Here is a 17,817-nt window from a genome sequence, read left to right as displayed (position 1 = left end):
CCGAATTAAACATTTTTTTTTTTCAAATTGGTTATTTTTTCGAGATCTACGCGTCCCAAACCATTTCCCATCTCAAAATAACCCAAAACAAATAAAAATTACGAATTCGGCAAAAAAGGGGTGCAACACGAGGACTTCCCAGGAGGTCACCCATCCTAGTACTACTCTCGCCCAACCACGCTTAACTGCGGAGTTCTGATGGGATCCGGTGCATTATTGCTTGTATGATCGCACCCATTTACTTATTGCGCTATTTTGTATTTATACCCTTTCCAGCCCCTGATTTCCTTCGAAATGCCGTAACTTTGTGCCCGATCGTCCGAATTAAACATTTTTTTTTTCAAATTGGTTATTTTTTCGAGATCTACGCGTCCCAAACCATTTCCCATCTCAAAATAACCGAAAACAAATAAAAATTACGAATTCGGCAAAAAAGGGGTGCAACAGGAGGACTTCCCAAGAGGTCACCCATCCTAGTACTACTCTCGCCCAAGCACGCTTAACTACGGAGTTCTGATGGGATTCAGTGCATTATTGCTTGTATGATCGCACCCATTTACTTATTGCGCTATTTTGTATTTATACCCTTTCCAGCCCCTGATTTCCTTCGAAATGCCGTAACTTTGTGCCCGATCGTCCGAATTAAACATTTTTTTTTTCAAATTGGTTATTTTTTCGAGATCTACGCGTCCCAAACCATTTCCCATCTCAAAATAACCGAAAACAAATAAAAATTACGAATTCGGCAAAAAAGGGGTGCAACACGAGGACTTCCCAGGAGGTCACCCATCCTAGTACTACTCTCGCCCAAGCACGCTTAACTGCGGAGTTCTAATGGGATCCGGTGCATTAGTGCTGGTATGATCGCACCCATTTACTTATTGCGCTATTTTGTATTTATAGCCTTTCCAGCCCCTGATTTCCTTCGAAATGCCGTAACTTTGTGCCCGATCGTCCGAATTAAACATTTTTTTTTTCAAATTGGTTATTTTTTCGAGATCTACGCATCCCAAACCATTTCTCATCTCAAAATAACCGAAAACAAATAAAAATTACGAATTCGGCAAAAAAGGGGTGCAACACGAGGACTTCCCAGAAGGTCACCCATCCTAGTACTACTCTCGCCCAAGCACGCTTAACTGCGGAGTTCTGATGGGATCCGGTGCATTAGTGCTGGTGCCATGCTGGTATGATCGCACCCATTTACTTATTGCGCTATTTTGTATTTATAGCCTTTCCAGCCCCTGATTTCCTTCGAAATGCCGTAACTTTGTGCCCGATCGTCCGAATTAAACATTTTTTTTTCAAATTGGTTATTTTTTCGAGATCTACGCGTCCCAAACCATTTCCTATCTCAAAATAACCGAACACAAATAAAAATTACGAATTCGGCAAAAAATGGGTGCAACACGAGGACTTCCCAGGAGGTCACCCATCCTAGTACTACTCTCGCCCAAACACGCTTAACTGCGGAGTTCTGATGGGATCCGGTGCATTAGTGCTGGTATGATCGCACCCATTTACTTATTGCGCTATATTGTATTTATACCATTTCCAGCCCCTGATTTCCTTCGAAATGCCGTAACTTTGTGCCCGATCGTCTGAATTAAACATTTTTTTTTTCAAATTGGTTATTTTTTCGAGATCTACGCGTCCCAAACCATTTCCCATCTCAAAATAACCGAAAACAAATAAAAATTACGAATTCGGCAAAAAAAGGGTGCAACAGGAGGACTTCCCAGGAGGTCACCCATCCTAGTACTACTCTCGCCCAAGCACGCTTAACTACGGAGTTCTGATGGGATTCGGTGCATTATTTCTTGTATGATCGCACCCATTTACTTATTGCGCTATTTTGTATTTATACCCTTTCCAGCCCCTGATTTCCTTCGAAATGCCGTAACTTTGTGCCCGATCGTCCGAATTAAACATTTTTTTTTTTCAAATTGGTTATTTTTTCGAGATCTACGCGTCCCAAACCATTTCCCATCTCAAAATAACCGAAAACAAATAAAAATTACGAATTCGGCAAAAAAGGGGTGCAACACGAGGACTTCCCAGGAGGTCACCCATCCTAGTACTACTCTCGCCCAAGCACGCTTAACTGCGAAGTTCTAATGGGATCCGGTGCATTAGTGTTGGTATGATCGCACCCAATTACTTATTGCGCTATTTTGTATTTATACCCTTTCCAGCCCCTGATTTCCTTCGAAATGCCGTAACTTTGTGCCCGATCGTCCGAATTAAACATTTTTTTTTTTCAAATTGGTTATTTTTTCGAGATCTACGCGTCCCAAACCATTTCTCATCTCAAAATAACCGAAAACAAATAAAAATTACGAATTCGGCAAAAAAGGGGTGCAACACGAGATCCTAGTACTACTCTCGCCCAAACACGCTTAACTGCGGTGTTCTGATGGGATCCGGTGTATTACTGCTGGTATGATCGCACCCATTTACTTATTGCGCTATATTGTATTTATACTCTTTCCAGCCCCTGATTTCCTTCGAAATGCCGTAACTTTGTGCCCGATCGTCCGAATTAAACATTTTTTTTTTCAAATTGGTTATTTTTTCGAGATCTACGCGCCCCAAACCATTTCCCATCTCAAAATAACCGAAAACAAATAAAAATTACGAATTCGGCAAAAAAGGGGTGCAACAGGAGGACTTCCCAGGAGGTCACCCATCCTAGTACTACTCTCGCCCAAGCACGCTTAACTACGGAGTTCTGATGGGATTCGGTGCATTATTGCTTGTATGATCGCACCCATTTACTTATTGCGCTATTTTGTATTTATACCCTTCCAGCCCCTGATTTCCTTCGAAATGCCGTAACTTTGTGCTCGATCGTCCGAATTAAACATTTTTTTTTCAAATTGGTTATTTTTTCGAGATCTACGCATCCCAAACCATTTCTCATCTCAAAATAACCGAAAACAAATAAAAATTACGAATTCGGCAAAAAAGGGGTGCAACACGAGGACTTCCCAGGAGGTCACCCATCCTAGTACTACTCTCGCCCAAGCACGCTTAACTGCGGAGTTCTGATGGGATCCGGTGCATTAGTGCTGGTGCCATGCTGGTATGATCGCACCCATTTACTTATTGCGCTATTTTGTATTTATAGCCTTTCCAGCCCCTGATTTCCTTCGAAATGCCGTAACTTTGTGCCCGATCGTCCGAATTAAACATTTTTTTTTTCAAATTGGTTATTTTTTCGAGATCTACGCGTCCCAAACCATTTCCTATCTCAAAATAACCGAACACAAATAAAAATTACGAATTCGGCAAAAAAGGGGTGCAACACGAGGACTTCCCAGGAGGTCACCCATCCTAGTACTACTCTCGCCCAAGCACGCTTAATTACGGAGTTCTGATGGGATCCGGTGCATTAGTGCTGGTATGATCGCAACCATTTACTTATTGCGCTATTTTGTATTTATACCCTTTCCAGCCCCTGATTTCCTTCGAAATGCCGTAACTTTGTGCCCGATCGTCCGAATTAAACATTTTTTTTTCAAATTGGTTAATTTTTCGAGATCTACGCGTCCCAAACCATTTCCCATCTCAAAATAACCCAAAACAAATAAAAATTACGAATTCGGCAAAAAAGGGGTGCAACACGAGGACTTCCCAAGAGGTCACCCATCCTAGTACTACTCTCGCCCAACCACGCTTAACTGCGGAGTTCTGATGGGATCCGGTGCATTAGTGCTGGTATGATCGCACCCATTTACTTATTGTGCTATATTGTATTTATTCTCTTTCCAGCCCCTGATTTCCTTCGAAATGCCGTAACTTTGTGCCCGATCGTCCGAATTAAACATTTTTTTTTTCAAATTGGTTATTTTTTCGAGATCTACGCGTCCCAAACCATTTCCCATCTCAAAATAACCGAAAACAAATAAAAATTATGAATTCGGCAAAAAAGGGGTGCAACACGAGGACTTCCCAGGAGGTCACCCATCCTAATACTACTCTCGCCCAAGCACGCTTAACTACGGAGTTCTGATGGGATTCGGTGCATTATTGCTTGTATGATCGCACCCATTTACTTATTGCGCTATTTTGTATTTATACCCTTTCCAGCCCCTGATTTCCTTCGAAATGCCGTAACTTTGTGCCCGATCGTCCGAATTAAACATTTTTTTTTCAAATTGGTTATTTTTTCGAGATCTACGCATCTTAAACCATTTCTCATCTCAAAATAACCGAAAACAAATAAAAATTACGAATTCGGCAAAAAAGGGGTGCAACACGAGGACTTCCCAAGAGGTCACCCATCCTAGTACTACTCTCGCCCAAGCACGCTTAACTGCAGAGTTCTGATGGGATCCGGTGCATTAGTGCTGGTGCCATGCTGGTATGCTTAATTATTGTTTTACCTGTCTTTTTTAAAGCAATTAACTTGTTTTTTGTGGAATTTTTTTGATGAAAATTATAAAATGTAATAACTTTGTCTTCGGGTGTCCAAATTGAATAATTTTTTTTTTCAAACTGTGTAACATTTCGAGATCTATGCAATGCCAACCTCCGGAGGGGGTTTGGCCCAACAAAATAGCGAAAAAAGGACTCTAGCATGGTCAAAACATGTTTTTCAAATGTAGGTGTCCCATCATCTTGCATGGGTTTTATTGATGTTATTATGTAGAAATCATGCTTAGGTTGTTATTTTGATTCCTAGTATCATGTTAGGATGTTTTTCTTAATTTGGTGTTTAGGGTGACAACAATAAGTTCCTAGTATCATGTCCAGGGTAATTTTAATATCAAGTATGATTAAAAGTATGATGCTTCCTATTTTCTTTTCTAATATTTTATGATTGTTAGTATTATGTTAGGGTTAAAGCTTTGATTTTTATATGCTTAGTGACATGCTAGGGTTTGTTATTAATCTTGTTAGTATCATGCCTAGGATCTTGCTATTATTATGCTTTAACATGATTATTTTAATTATAATTTATATATATGATTTATTATTATTATTATGTTGCTTGATATTATTATTGTTATTGCTTGATCACGCCTTTTATGCATGTTTAAAGGGAATTGGTACTTGTAATCACGCTTAATAAGATATTAATGATCTTGTTTAGGATTAATTTGATTATAATTCAAGTGATCACCAATAATATATTTATTTGTGCATTAATATTCAACTAAGATAGATAAACAAGTTTAGGGTTAAACCTATTGATTGCATGTTAGTCAGAAAGCGCACATGAATACGATCAGAATAAAGTAGAGGCCTATTATTAGGGCAGGTTCAATCTCTTTTAGGTTGGATTTGTACCTTCATCCCCGAACCCTATTTGGTTCAAGACCTTATGGAGTTGACGATCTCTTGGATCGTTAAGGGATGTAACCTTCACCTCGTGAACGGTTTACAAGTTCCAAAAAAACTTGTTGGGACTCTTTTGCTCTATCTTCTTTCCTTTTGGACGCCACCGTACTTTAGTGTATGATCACAGTGGGGTTCAAGCTAGGGGTTAATGCTTGAAATATTCCCTACACGTTGGAAAAGTGTTTCCGACGGAAAAGGTGGTTTTTCCTACCATGCCGTTTCCGACAACCGTTTCCGACGGAATTTCGTCGGAAACACCTTTTCCGACGAATTTCAGGGTGTTTTCGACAGAATTTTTCCATAGAAAATAGGCCTATTTCTAGTAGTGTTTCAAACTTGTTTAAACGTCTTATTCACACATTAAATTTTCCCCTATTTGGTGAGAATAAGTCGATTCCAAGATCCAAAGAATCAATGAGGGTTAATCATGCTTTGGCTTGTCTTAACACTTATCAATTTAAGATAAGCAACTCTTTTCTAAAGGCTCCAAGCCACTCATGGTTAGATAATCGTCGCAGCTAATGCTCTTGTAATAATTTATCTCTTTTGCCATGACTTATGAGCACTCCATCACTCATATCGTTGAGTTTAACCAAAACCAACATGCATTATGATGTCTTGCTTTGGCAAACCCATCAACATACCTTGCGTTCTTAGGAAAGTAGTAATGCCTCGCTTTAGCGTAGCCCATCACTATTCTCAATAGTTTGGTAAGTGTTGCTTTGGAATGACAAGTTTTACTCAACATTTTAGGGACGTAGGTTTTCTATGTTGGTTGATATAAGTGAACTTAATTAATCATCGCAACATTCGAAATCCTAAACATGCATCTAACATATCATTCATATAAATAAGCATAAGTATATATAAAAAACATAAGTAAATGATGCATTCGACAACTAGCATGACCCCTTGAGTCTTCAAGGGTCTTGATTTGCAACTTCATGGCTTCGTCTTCTAACTCCGTCTTCAAGATATAACCAAAATAATGTAACTACTAGTTTCCTATGATTAGGACTAATCTAAATATTAAGGTACAAAATTACGTAATGGTTCACAGACCATATTTAGATTTACAAAAATAAATCAAGGAACGCAGTTCGTATTTTCTATCATAATCGGGCCTCACTAGTTGCCATTTCTAAAAACTTGTGAGTGAATATACATTCCATTCATCTATTCACTATATGTGAATGGCCAATGCATTTTACAATGATAAACAAGTAACAATGCATAAATACGCATAAACTAGTAACTAACTTAGGTGGTTAATTCGATTAACGCCCCTAATTAAAACCAGTCAAAGTTGTTAACCGATTATGAGATTAAGCACAATTAAAATAGCTCAAATAAATAATGAAGCTCGCACTAAATTTTGCATCCAACTTAATTAATCCGATTTATTCAGCTGGAAAACCCAATATTTTGCCAAATTAAAAATTTACAAGTGCCGCTCAAAACCAAGGCTTAGCCTCTAAAATTTAATAAAATTAAATAAACATAAATAAAATAATTAAAACAGAAATAAAACGCAAAATTTCATAGCCCTAAACACGCCCAAGTGCCTAGCATCAAACCTTGTGCTAGGCACCTAGGCTCCGGGTGCCTTTTCAAGGGCTCCCCGCACAACCACGACCACGCCAAACGTCACCCTGTAACCTACAACACGGCAAAGCGCGTAATGTTGCCTACGGGACGTGCTCGCGACGTTTGGCACAACAAGGCCCTTTGTAGGCTTGCTGTTGTGCGGGCTTATGCTGCCTCGCAACAGCCTGCCGCACACAAGGTGCACACAACAACTCCCTCGCACACGTCGCACGCACAACATGCACTAACGCACCAGCTCGCATCGTATCCATCCTCAATTTTTTTAGTGACAATGATCTTCCTCAAGCTAGTGAACACCGTCGAAGGTGACTGCGTATAACATCTTCAGTTTTGCTGTGACGTCCTTCCACGTCTTGGGAATTCTATCTCGAACCACTACCCCTCGAGTGATCTACTAGAAGACAATCTTCCATGCCTAAGGAATTCTATCGCGAACCACTATGCCTCGAGCAATCCATTGGATGACGGTTTCCCACGTCTCGGGAAATCTTATCATGAGCTTCTACACCTTGAGCAACTCATAAGTGAATGACGACAAATTTCCTCACCTTAGGCAACATGTCGTAGACTCCTTCATCTTGAGCAGTTGTAGACACCTAAAAATGTCTCCCCAAAACCAAACCCGATGATGAACAACCTTTCACCGCCACTATTGGTCGGGTTCAGTATTTAATCCCGAGAGTGCTTAAAAAATCGTATTTTATTAAATTCATATTTTTGAACAGTCCATGGATTAGTCTTGATGTTTGGTAAAAGCATAGTTTTAATTTCAGCCCAAACTTATTAATTAATTTTAAGCCCAAACCTTTTTTTTATTTTATTGTTTTATTAATTAATTTTAAGCCCAAACCTTTTATTTATTTTTATTTAATTATTTTCTTATTTTAGCCCGAATAATAAAAGTCAGAAAAGGCCCTAAATCATCAATCGGCACTTAAAAAGCCGAAGGAAATTAGGGTTAAAAATGTATTTAGACGGAAAATGGACTGGAAATCCCCGCGCCACGGTAGACTGCCACCGTGTCACGGGAATCCTTCCCGTCTGACGGTGGGATTTCCCGTGACACGAGAGGTCTACCGTGACACGGGACATTCCGTGTCTTTTCCGCGTAAACCCTTGACACGTTTTCTATCCCGTTTTCTGAAAATTTCCCGCGTCACGCCAAAAGTGTACCGTGTCACGGGAATGTGTACCGTCAGACGGTGGGGCTTCCCGTATCACGGTACAGTTTGACCGTGTCACGGGATACTTCTTTAGGGTTTTTATCGTTTTAGGGTTCCGTGTGCTCCCTCAGCACATTTTCCCTATAAATACCCCCCTCATTTCTGATGAACGGGGCACCGAGTAATTGGATTATTTTATTTTCTCTCTTCTATGCTTTAGCCTAAACACTAGCCTACCCTTTTCACTTCAAAATTCCTTCTTCAAGCACTCAAAGGAGTCCATATTTTACTCGAGGTTCTGTCCTTAAACCAAGGCGTGAAAGGTAGAACTGTTTGAGGGTTTGGCCCCAAAATCAACTTTATTTTATTTAATTTAATTTAGTTATTGTTTTATTATTTCCTTGAAGTTACTAACTCGTTTATTATTTTGTAGTTGCAAACAAACATAATCAAAGTAAGGATCATGCTCCATTTGTTTTTATTATTTTTCTGACGATTTTATGTTGTTGGAATTGTGATTAAATTGGTTTTAATATTAATGTTGTTCTATAATTGTTATTGATCACCATATTACATGTTTAAAGGGAATATGTAATTTAAAATCACGCCTAATAAGATAATTTGGACAACCGGTTTAGGATCCTTTTAATCTTATTATTAATTGAAGTGATCACCAATATTTTAGAATTATGTGTGCATTAATCTTAAACCAATTTAGTTAAATACTAGTTTGGAGCGAATTGAATTATTGTTTGTATGCCTTTGAGATCACAGGAATGCTTTTCAATATAAGAATCGAGTAGAGGCCAATACGGGCGAATGTGACTCCATGACTCACTTTGTACCATCATCCCCGATCCTCCTTTCGTGGTTCCGAACCATATGGAGTTAGTAATCTCATGGATTATGAATGGGGTGTTACCTTCACGGGTCAATCGTTGTTGCCTTTGTTGTCCCTTATTCGTGGTTGCCTTTTTATGATCCGTGAACGGTTTACAAGTTCCTTAAAAACTTGTTGGCGGCTCCCTACTTTATTTGTCCCTAATCGTTGTCCCTAATCGTAATGTCAATTACCACTTCCTATGAGTGCCAAGCATATTCACAACATGCTTTTACGTAGGCGCACTTCGAACGACGCCTACAATTTGGTGACTCCACTGGGGAGGATTCTTAATTATTTATCGATTTGAGTGATCGGTATTTAATTAAGATGAGTGGATGAGACTTGAAAGATAAAATATTCCTGTGATTAATTAGGCATTTTTGCATCTGCATAGACGTTTGAACGTCGCGTTCAGGTCTGTCCCGTAGGAAAAATTGGATAACTTGGTTGCGCGCGAAGGAAAACAGGGCACCAGTCAGATTTTCTGACTGTCGTGCCACGGCAAAATCTGCCGTGTCACGGTACTGTGCACCGTCTGACGGTGCACAGTACCGTGACACGAGAATTTTTGCCGTGTCACGGCAGTCCTAAAATCAGTCCGGTGGTTTATTTTCTTTCCTCACAGTCGACTTCCTTCGATTTTTCTGAAAAAACGTATGTGTTCTACATACGTCTTAGCCCCGGGGGATTTAAGCTCTATCAACCCAAAAACGCTCATGGCAATAAGGGTTCATCCGAGTTATTAAATCCTCCCAAACCATGGAGTCAAGTTCGATTTGATCACGAACTCGCGGAGCCGCCCGTTGGCATACACCCTCAAGGGAGGCTGCCTTGCTAACGCGTCCAAACTCTTAACCATGGTACCCTTTTGACACCCAAAGCTTGACCAATAGTTGAACATAGATCTTGACTCTAGGTTGCGAACTTTTTTTACATCATCGTGCCTAAATGCTATGTGGTTGTTTGGTGCTAACCTTTATGTGTTTGCTCTTTTGTTTAACCCATGACCAAGGGTTTTTATTCTCACATAGTAATTAGTACGGACCTAAAATCGGTTAAAATCTGGAAAAATTTCAAAACTGACCTGGAACTGCACACCGTGTCACAGCATTTTCTGCCGTGCCACGGTGAACAATGCCGTGACACGGGGCTGTCTGCCGTCTGACGGTAGACTGCACCGTGTCACGACAATCTGTACCGTGACACGGTGCCCAGGAAAGTGTCCTGCCAGTCTTTTTTTCGATTTTTGTGCGAATGTTGTGTCCAGTTTTGTGTCGTGTCTAGCTATACGGTCAAAACACGCATCTTTAACCTCACTTAATCACTCACACATTATGTTCACACACTTTTTTTTAAGTCGCGCACCACCTTTTGACCGTATTTTAGGGAAGACTTGTTTTTTTTTGTGTCGTTTTTTTTCGGAGTAAGTCGGATGGTATCCTCCCATATGTTTTTTTTTTAAAAAAAAACAAGTAGAATTTCAAAATTATAGATTTTTAATAAATTTTTTTTTTCCGGATGGGTCAAGGTTAAGTTTGGTCATTAAAGGTGTTTTGTTTCGGTGTCACAGCACTTGGTCATGAAGCAGGGGTAGATTGTTACGGTTCGAGTCCATACCTCAACAACCTCTTATACCAAAGAGGCGTACAAGGAAACCACCTCAATCATCTCCACAAGATTCATCTTCAGTCTACTTTCAACCAATGGCCACTAAGGAAGACATTGAGAACCTCAACAGGACAATTGAAAGATTGTCTGACATGATGCAGACACTCACCACTAGAGTCAGCACTGTAGAACAAGACAATCAAAACAATGTCACTACTGCCGCAATGGACAAGATAAAGGAACAGATGAGCAAGATTTCTGAAGAGTTCACTTATGTGGAACAGCCTGTCACCTCTTCGTCCATAAGAGAGAAGCTTCTTGAGAAGTTTTCCACCGCTGACATCCCCAAATTCAAGCCTACTGATAATCCGCTTTTCCACTTGAAGGCTTTTTCCGCAACTATGGCTCTTAAGGGAGTAGATGTGACACTCTTCCCTACGGTGTTCCTTCTTTCCTTAGAGCATGCCTGTCAACAGTGGTTCTATTCTTTGGAATCCAAGCATGTCGCGACTTGGGAGGATGTTGCTGAAAGCTTTATGAATCGTTACAAGTGTAACATCCAAGCTAAGACTTCTGAACGTGAACTCTCCATTCTCAAACAGAAAGAGAATGAAGGCTTCACCACTTACCTAAGCAGGTGGAGAGAAACAGCTGCGCTCCTGGTGGATCCTCCCAAGGAGAAGGAAATGGTTCGCTTGTTCATTGCCAATCTGACTCATAAGTACAAGCAACACTTGAAGTTTCTGCCTCTGAGTACCTTTGAAGCTGTATACGATATTGGAATCAATATCGAAGATGAACTGATGAAGTCTGTTGGTAGCAACAATAACAACAGCACTTGGAAAAACAAGAAGAACGACACTCCTTCTTCTTCGTCTTCTAAGCCCAATAATGCTACCAACAATATCAACATCAATGATGTGCTGGCCCTTAATGCTCCTCCTCAAAGATTCCAAAGGCAAAGTAGGGTTTATACGCCTTTGGGAATGACTTATGATGCTGCTTATGACCGTTTGCATGGTCAGGGACTGATTATGCCAATCGGACCATTTCCAGAACCTCGACCTGAGAATAGGACCGCTAGCTATGACCCCAATGCTTATTGCAAGTTTCATCAAGGCAAGGGTCATAACACTGAGAAGTGTTGGAGGCTGAAAGATGCAATCCAAGACCTGATCGATGCTAATCAACTTCCTGTCCCTCAAGGGGCAAGAAGCCTAACATTCAAACAGGTCCTCTTTCTGATGCTTTGGCTATCATGGGAGATGAAGTCTCCTTTGATCCGTCAATAATCATTCGACCTGTAAATGAACCTCTTCCGGAAATTGTATTTATCTCAAGTACTGAAGAAGTGAATGGGATCTGGGATAGTGATGATGAAGACGTCTATCTCAAGGATATAGCATGTTCATCTCTTGGCACCAGTAAAGATGTTTGGGGGGACTTTGAGGTCAAGGTCCTCACCAGAAGTGGACGGTTACAACAACCTAACCCACCTCCACCTCCACCACAATCACATCCGATAGTTGATCCCATCGACCTTGTGAACAACGATGTGGTCAAACAACTGCAAAAGACCAAGGTGGAGATGAATGTATGGAAGCTTTTGGCCACTTCCCACGAGCATCGGAAGGCTATGATGAATGCTCTGGTGAAAATAGGAGTTGATGATGACATGACTCCTCAAGGATTGGTCAACTTTCTCACTACTGAGCTGCCAAGTACTAGCAATCTGATTTCGTTTTCTGATAAGGATCTACCCCTGGAAGGGGACCAACATAATAAGGCCTTACACCTCACTGTGGTGTGTAGGCAGATGAATGTTCCCATGAGCCTGGTTGATAACGGCTCTGCAATCAATGTGTGCCCACTCCGTACTGCAAAGAAGTTGGGCATAAAGAATGAAGAATTGACTCCCTCCACTCAAGGGATTTGCGCTTATGATAATACTCGCCGTCAAGCCATGGGTACTATCATACTGAATATAACTACTGGGGCCATTGAACGTCGCACCAAATTTCAGGTGGTGGACATTAAGGCCTCTTTCAATCTGTTGTTAGGACGCCCTTGGCTTCATGAGCTAAAGGCGATTCCATCATCGCTTCACCAGAAAGTGAAAGCCATAGTTGGAGGGGTTCCGATTACTATCGATGCTTCTCCTATGCGCATTCAAGTTATTGATACTCCTATCGTCCATGTTGAACATGACGGAGAAGATGAAGATCTTTGGGGGTTTTCACTAGATGATATTCTCGTGATCGAAGAAGAAGAAAAGTGTCATCTCGTCTTCGATCCCTATTCAAACACCAGTATCAATGCCATTCTGAAGAAGCAAGGTCATTTCCCTAGAATGACCCTTGGACTCAAGAAGAAAATGGCTGAATCTTGGGGCCATCCTGGTGCACTCAAGAAGGATACTTTTGGCTTGGGATTCAAGCCAACAAAAGAAGATCTGAAACGAGCTGCATTGAAGATGAAGGCTCGCAATAATGCTCGAATCACGAAGAAGGAAATGGCCATGGATCCATATCCGTTCACCCTCAATGGCCAGTACATCAAAGAAGGGGAAGACTTCCCATGCTATGAATTCCCTGAGCCATTCGTCCATGATAGGATCCGTGAACCAAGATTTGAGGTGTTCCTCGATTGTGACTTCGTTGATGAAGACGAGGAGCTCTCCACAGCTGAGAAGCCAGCTAGCCTAAACTCTGATGATCTGGGAATCAACCTTCTTTTTGGAATGGAGAAAAATGAGTCCAAGCCGGTCCACAGTGATAACTTCGAGTTCGTTCAAGCTGTCATAGCGAACAAGGATTTTGACCCCTCCGAGTTAATCGTCCAAGTTGATAACATTTCAAGGGGATGGCGCAAGACATTGAGGATCACTACGCCGAGTGGAGAGAAGTTGGAAATAACCGCTGGCGAGGGTCCTATGTTTGATGAATCTGAGTCGTCTGGGTCCGAGTCCGAGTTTGAGTCTAAGTCTGTAGACGAGTCCTTAGAGTCTGAGGCCGACCCTCTTTCTGCTATAGAGTTCAACCCTGAGTCTCTTGTTGAGTCCTCTCTTTCTAGTCCTAATAATTCTGGTGAGGTCGCAGCCGACCTTGCCTCTCTTGATGTATTAGCCAATGAATTCAATAAAATGAGTACCTTTGCTTACGATGCGTGCCATTCCCCTAGCCCTGATCAATATTGCTTTGCTAATGATAAAAATGACAAAGAAATAATAAAAGCAATGGAAGAACATGAAAATAAAACAGCAGTTATTGAAGATACAGAAACAGTTAACATTTCCAATGATACGACCGTTAAAGAAGTAAAAATTGGATTAACACTAAGTCAAGATGAACGCAAGGAGCTAATTAACTTGCTTAGTGAATTTGTTGATGTATTTTCTTGGTCATACCAAGATATGCCAGGAATTGACAGGGATATAGCTCAGCATACGATACCACTCATTCCAGGTATGAAGCCTGTCAAACAAAAGCTGTGCCGTATGAAACCGGATGTGGCTCTCAAAATCAAAGAAGAAATCAGGAAGCAGTTGGCCGCAGGTTTCATCAGAGTATCCAAGTATCCGGAATGGATAGCAAATGTGGTTCCAGTCCTAAAGAAGGATGGAAGGGTCAGAATGTGTGTTGATTACAGGGATCTCAATAAAGCAAGCCCAAAAGATGGGTTCCCTCTACCTCACATTGACATTCTGGTCGATAATACAACAAACCATGCACTCTTGTCATTCATGGATGGTTACGCCGGATATAATAAGGTATTGATGGCTGAAGAAGACATGGAGAAAACCACATTCATCACGCAATGGGGTACATATTGCTATACGGTAATGCCATTCGGGTTGAAAAACGCGGGTGCCACCTACCAAAGAGCAGCTACATCATTGTTACATGACATGATGCACAAAGAGGTGGAGGTATATGTCGATGATATGATCGTTAGGTCTAAAGATCGCCCAGGTCATATTGTTGCACTTCGCAAGTTCTTTGAAAGACTCCGCAAGTACAACATGAGATTAAATCCAGCAAAATGTGCATTCGGAGTCACGTCAGGCAAATTACTTGGATACGTGATCAGTTCTCGAGGGATTGAAATAGATCCTACAAAAGTAAAGGCGATCATGGCCATGCCACCACCCAAAAATGAAAAGGAGATTCGAGGTTTCATTGGAAGGTTGCAGTATATAAGTAGGTTCATATCAAAGCTCACAGCGATATGTGAACCTATATTCAAGAAGCTTAAGAAGAATGTCCCAGTCACATGGGATGATAATTGCCAAAAGGCTTTCGACAAAATCAAAGAGTATTTGGCAAACCCACCCGTGCTAGCGCCAGCAATACCTGACTTTCCTCTTCGACTCTACCTTACGGTCACAAGAGAAACGATGGGGGCAATGCTAGCACAAGAGATCGAAAGCAAGGAGAATGCAATCTATTACTTGAGCAAGAAACTTCAAGGATATGAGACGCGATACACACCACTTGAGAAGTTGTGTCTCGCACTTGTATGGGCCGCACAGAAACTAAGACATTACATGCTCACTCATACAGTGCATGTCGTGTCCAAGATGGATCCTCTCAAATACTTGTTCGAAAAAGCAACACTCAACGGCAGATTATCTAGATGGATAGTCAATCTTGCTCAGTTTGACTTGAGATTTGTGCCACAAAAAGCCATCAAAGGTTCTGCAGTTTCTGACTTCTTAGCAGACTTTCCGCTAGAAGAAGCTGAAAAAGAAGAAGATGAGTACGATTTCCCTGACGAAGATTTACTGATGACCGAAGATGATAGCTGGACGCTCTATTTCGATGGAGCTTAAAACCAAAAGGGATGTGGCGTAGGAGTCTTGTTCGTATCACCCAATGAAGAGCACATCCCAATTTCCATGAAGCTCGACTTTGATGTCACCAACAATGCCGCAAAATATGAAACATGCATTTTGGGGTTAGAAACAGCTGTCGCCTTGGGAATTAAGAAACTCAGAATCTACGGTGATTCTTCACTAATCATTAACCAAATCTCCAAGAGATGGAAAGTGAGAAGTGAAAGTCTCGCTACGTATCAAGCTCATTTAGAAACTCTCACGAAGCAACTAGATGAAGTGGAGTATACGTATTTGCCAAGAGAAGAAAACCAATTCGCCGACGCACTAGCTAAATTAGCATCAATGGTGCGAATTCCAACTGATACAATCAGAATGCCACTGACCATAGAAAGAAGATATGAGCCGGCTTATGTTCATGCACTTGACGATGAACAAGAACCACAAGAAGAAGATGAAGAGCCATGGTATACAGACATCCTTAAAGAGGAGAATACCCTCCTAATACTGATAAAAGGGCACGCCGTGCTTTGAGGCTCCTGGCCTCACAGTATGTGCTCATCAGAGGAGAACTCCACAAGAGAACTGCAATGGGAAGAAATCTCTTATGCATAGCCAAGAAAGAAGCACATAAAACCATGGAAAACCTTCATGCTGGTATATGTGGAACACACATGAATGCAAAGATGTTAGTCCAAAAGATTCAACGACAAGGTTACTATTGGACTACTATGGAGAGAGATTGTCACGAATACGTCAAGAAATGTATGAAGTGTCAAGTCTACGCAAACTTACAGCATGTTCCACCTTCGCTTCTCTACACGTATACCTCTCCATGGCCTTTCTCCACTTGGGGCATTGACATCATTGGAAAAATAACACCACCAGGACAAGGGGGGGCATGAATTCATTCTCGTAGCAATCGACTACTTCACCAAATGGGTCGAAGCTGCCTCATATGCCAAGCTGACGGCAAAACACGTAGCTCAATTAATTGAGAAAAATATCATATGCCGCTATGGGGTACCACATGAGATGATCAGTGATAATGGAACACATTTTCAAGCTGAATGCGCGGAATTATTACAGAAATATCATATCAAGCATCACCGATCATCACCTTACAGACCACAAACAAACGGAGCAGTCGAATCGACCAACAAAAATGTGAAAACTATCATCGAAAAGATGACAGAAAATTACAAGGATTGGCCAAGTAAGCTACATTTCGCCCTTTAGGGTTATCGAACCTCTGTTCGTACATCAACGGGGGCTACCCCTTTCTCTTTGGTCTATGGAGTTGAAGCTGTACAACCAATCAAGCTCGAAATCCCTTCTCTTCGAATCGCATTGGAAAGACAACTAGATGAAGTCGACTGGATTAGAGCAAGATACGATGAACTGGTCTTGCTTGATGAAAAACGCTTGGCAGCTTTGCATCATGTCCAAACCTACCAACAGCATATGGATTGACATTTTAATAAAAAAGTCAAGACCAGAAATATCAAAGAGGGTGACCTAGTGCTTAAAGCATTTCGTAAAAATGTGTTAGATCCAAGGGGAAAATTCAGACCGAACTGGTCAGGCCCGTACATTGTTAAAGCCATCCTGTCTGGCGGAGCGGCACAATTGGTAGACATGGACGGTAACGGCTTCCATAATTTAACCAACTTGGATCAACTCAAGAAATTCTATGCCTAGTCGCATGGGTTCATTACCCAATAGAGCTACGTTTGGCCTGATTCCTTTTTAGGATACGTAGGCAACCCCTCAAGGGGGCCCGACCACTTTAATCCTCCCTCTGTTGATCAAATATGCGCGTCAGTTCAGCATTGCGTCACGACAAAAAAAAAAAAAGAAAAATTGCCGCAACACGGGACATCCCACCGTGTCACGGTACTGTTCACCGTGACACGGTGGGCCTGAGCAAAAAAAATAATAAAAAAAAGAAGGGAAATTGCCGCGACACGGGACATCCCACCGTGTCACGGTACTGTTCACCATGACACGGTGGCCCTGAGAAAAAGAAAAAAAAAAGGGAAAAATTGCCGTGACGTGGGAATTTGTAACGTGTCACGGGACCTTTTCACCGTGACACGGTGGAATTTCAGGTTTTCCGTTTTATTTTATTAGTGGCACATTCGTTGCGGATTCATTGTTCGGGTTTTTATTTTCATTCTTCCATTGCGTCCGACTCCTTGACTCGGATAAATAAATACTAAATAAAAGTCATTGTAATTTTTATTTTTAAGGCTGAAATAAATGTGCTATTATTATTAAAACAAATGCGACTACAAGTATTGGCATTATATGCCTTATTTTAAATAAAAATTATAAATCATAAAGCAAAGCACTATTGATCTAATCTCTCTTCT

General features: G+C 41.1%; 10 non-coding genes and 4 pseudogenes across 10 annotated transcripts; all 14 read right to left on the bottom strand.

Annotated features, from left to right (window-relative positions):
- Nucleotides 1-117: 117 nt before the first annotated feature.
- Nucleotides 118-236, bottom strand: LOC145560794 (5S ribosomal RNA). Its single transcript, XR_014093407.1, has one exon. It is a non-coding gene; the product is annotated as a 5S ribosomal RNA (ribosomal RNA).
- Nucleotides 237-435: 199 nt separating this feature from the next.
- On the bottom strand, nucleotides 436-554 carry LOC145560840 (5S ribosomal RNA). The gene has a single exon (XR_014093448.1). It is a non-coding gene; the product is annotated as a 5S ribosomal RNA (ribosomal RNA).
- Nucleotides 555-753: 199 nt separating this feature from the next.
- Nucleotides 754-872, bottom strand: LOC145561322 (5S ribosomal RNA). The gene has a single exon (XR_014093872.1). It is a non-coding gene; the product is annotated as a 5S ribosomal RNA (ribosomal RNA).
- A 199-nt stretch (nucleotides 873-1,071) lies between these two features.
- On the bottom strand, nucleotides 1,072-1,201 carry LOC145560750 (5S ribosomal RNA; annotated as a pseudogene).
- Nucleotides 1,202-1,399: 198 nt separating this feature from the next.
- Nucleotides 1,400-1,518, bottom strand: LOC145561427 (5S ribosomal RNA). Its single transcript, XR_014093973.1, has one exon. It is a non-coding gene; the product is annotated as a 5S ribosomal RNA (ribosomal RNA).
- Nucleotides 1,519-1,717: 199 nt separating this feature from the next.
- LOC145560842 (5S ribosomal RNA) lies at nucleotides 1,718-1,836 on the bottom strand. The gene has a single exon (XR_014093450.1). It is a non-coding gene; the product is annotated as a 5S ribosomal RNA (ribosomal RNA).
- Nucleotides 1,837-2,036: 200 nt separating this feature from the next.
- On the bottom strand, nucleotides 2,037-2,155 carry LOC145560667 (5S ribosomal RNA). Its single transcript, XR_014093287.1, has one exon. It is a non-coding gene; the product is annotated as a 5S ribosomal RNA (ribosomal RNA).
- Nucleotides 2,156-2,355: 200 nt separating this feature from the next.
- On the bottom strand, nucleotides 2,356-2,454 carry LOC145560855 (5S ribosomal RNA; annotated as a pseudogene).
- A 199-nt stretch (nucleotides 2,455-2,653) lies between these two features.
- On the bottom strand, nucleotides 2,654-2,772 carry LOC145560828 (5S ribosomal RNA). The gene has a single exon (XR_014093437.1). It is a non-coding gene; the product is annotated as a 5S ribosomal RNA (ribosomal RNA).
- Nucleotides 2,773-2,969: 197 nt separating this feature from the next.
- LOC145560732 (5S ribosomal RNA) lies at nucleotides 2,970-3,099 on the bottom strand (annotated as a pseudogene).
- A 199-nt stretch (nucleotides 3,100-3,298) lies between these two features.
- On the bottom strand, nucleotides 3,299-3,417 carry LOC145561683 (5S ribosomal RNA). The gene has a single exon (XR_014094217.1). It is a non-coding gene; the product is annotated as a 5S ribosomal RNA (ribosomal RNA).
- Nucleotides 3,418-3,615: 198 nt separating this feature from the next.
- On the bottom strand, nucleotides 3,616-3,734 carry LOC145561664 (5S ribosomal RNA). The gene has a single exon (XR_014094199.1). It is a non-coding gene; the product is annotated as a 5S ribosomal RNA (ribosomal RNA).
- Nucleotides 3,735-3,933: 199 nt separating this feature from the next.
- Nucleotides 3,934-4,052, bottom strand: LOC145560817 (5S ribosomal RNA). Its single transcript, XR_014093429.1, has one exon. It is a non-coding gene; the product is annotated as a 5S ribosomal RNA (ribosomal RNA).
- Nucleotides 4,053-4,250: 198 nt separating this feature from the next.
- LOC145560851 (5S ribosomal RNA) lies at nucleotides 4,251-4,364 on the bottom strand (annotated as a pseudogene).
- Nucleotides 4,365-17,817: the final 13,453 nt, after the last annotated feature.

The sequence above is a fragment of the Chenopodium album genome, chromosome 9, assembly GCF_948465745.1.
Source record: "Chenopodium album chromosome 9, dcCheAlbu1.1, whole genome shotgun sequence".
Lineage (NCBI taxonomy): Eukaryota > Viridiplantae > Streptophyta > Magnoliopsida > Caryophyllales > Amaranthaceae > Chenopodium > Chenopodium album.
Note: the sequence above shows the minus strand (reverse complement) of the source record. Positions and strands in the feature narration are given on the sequence as shown.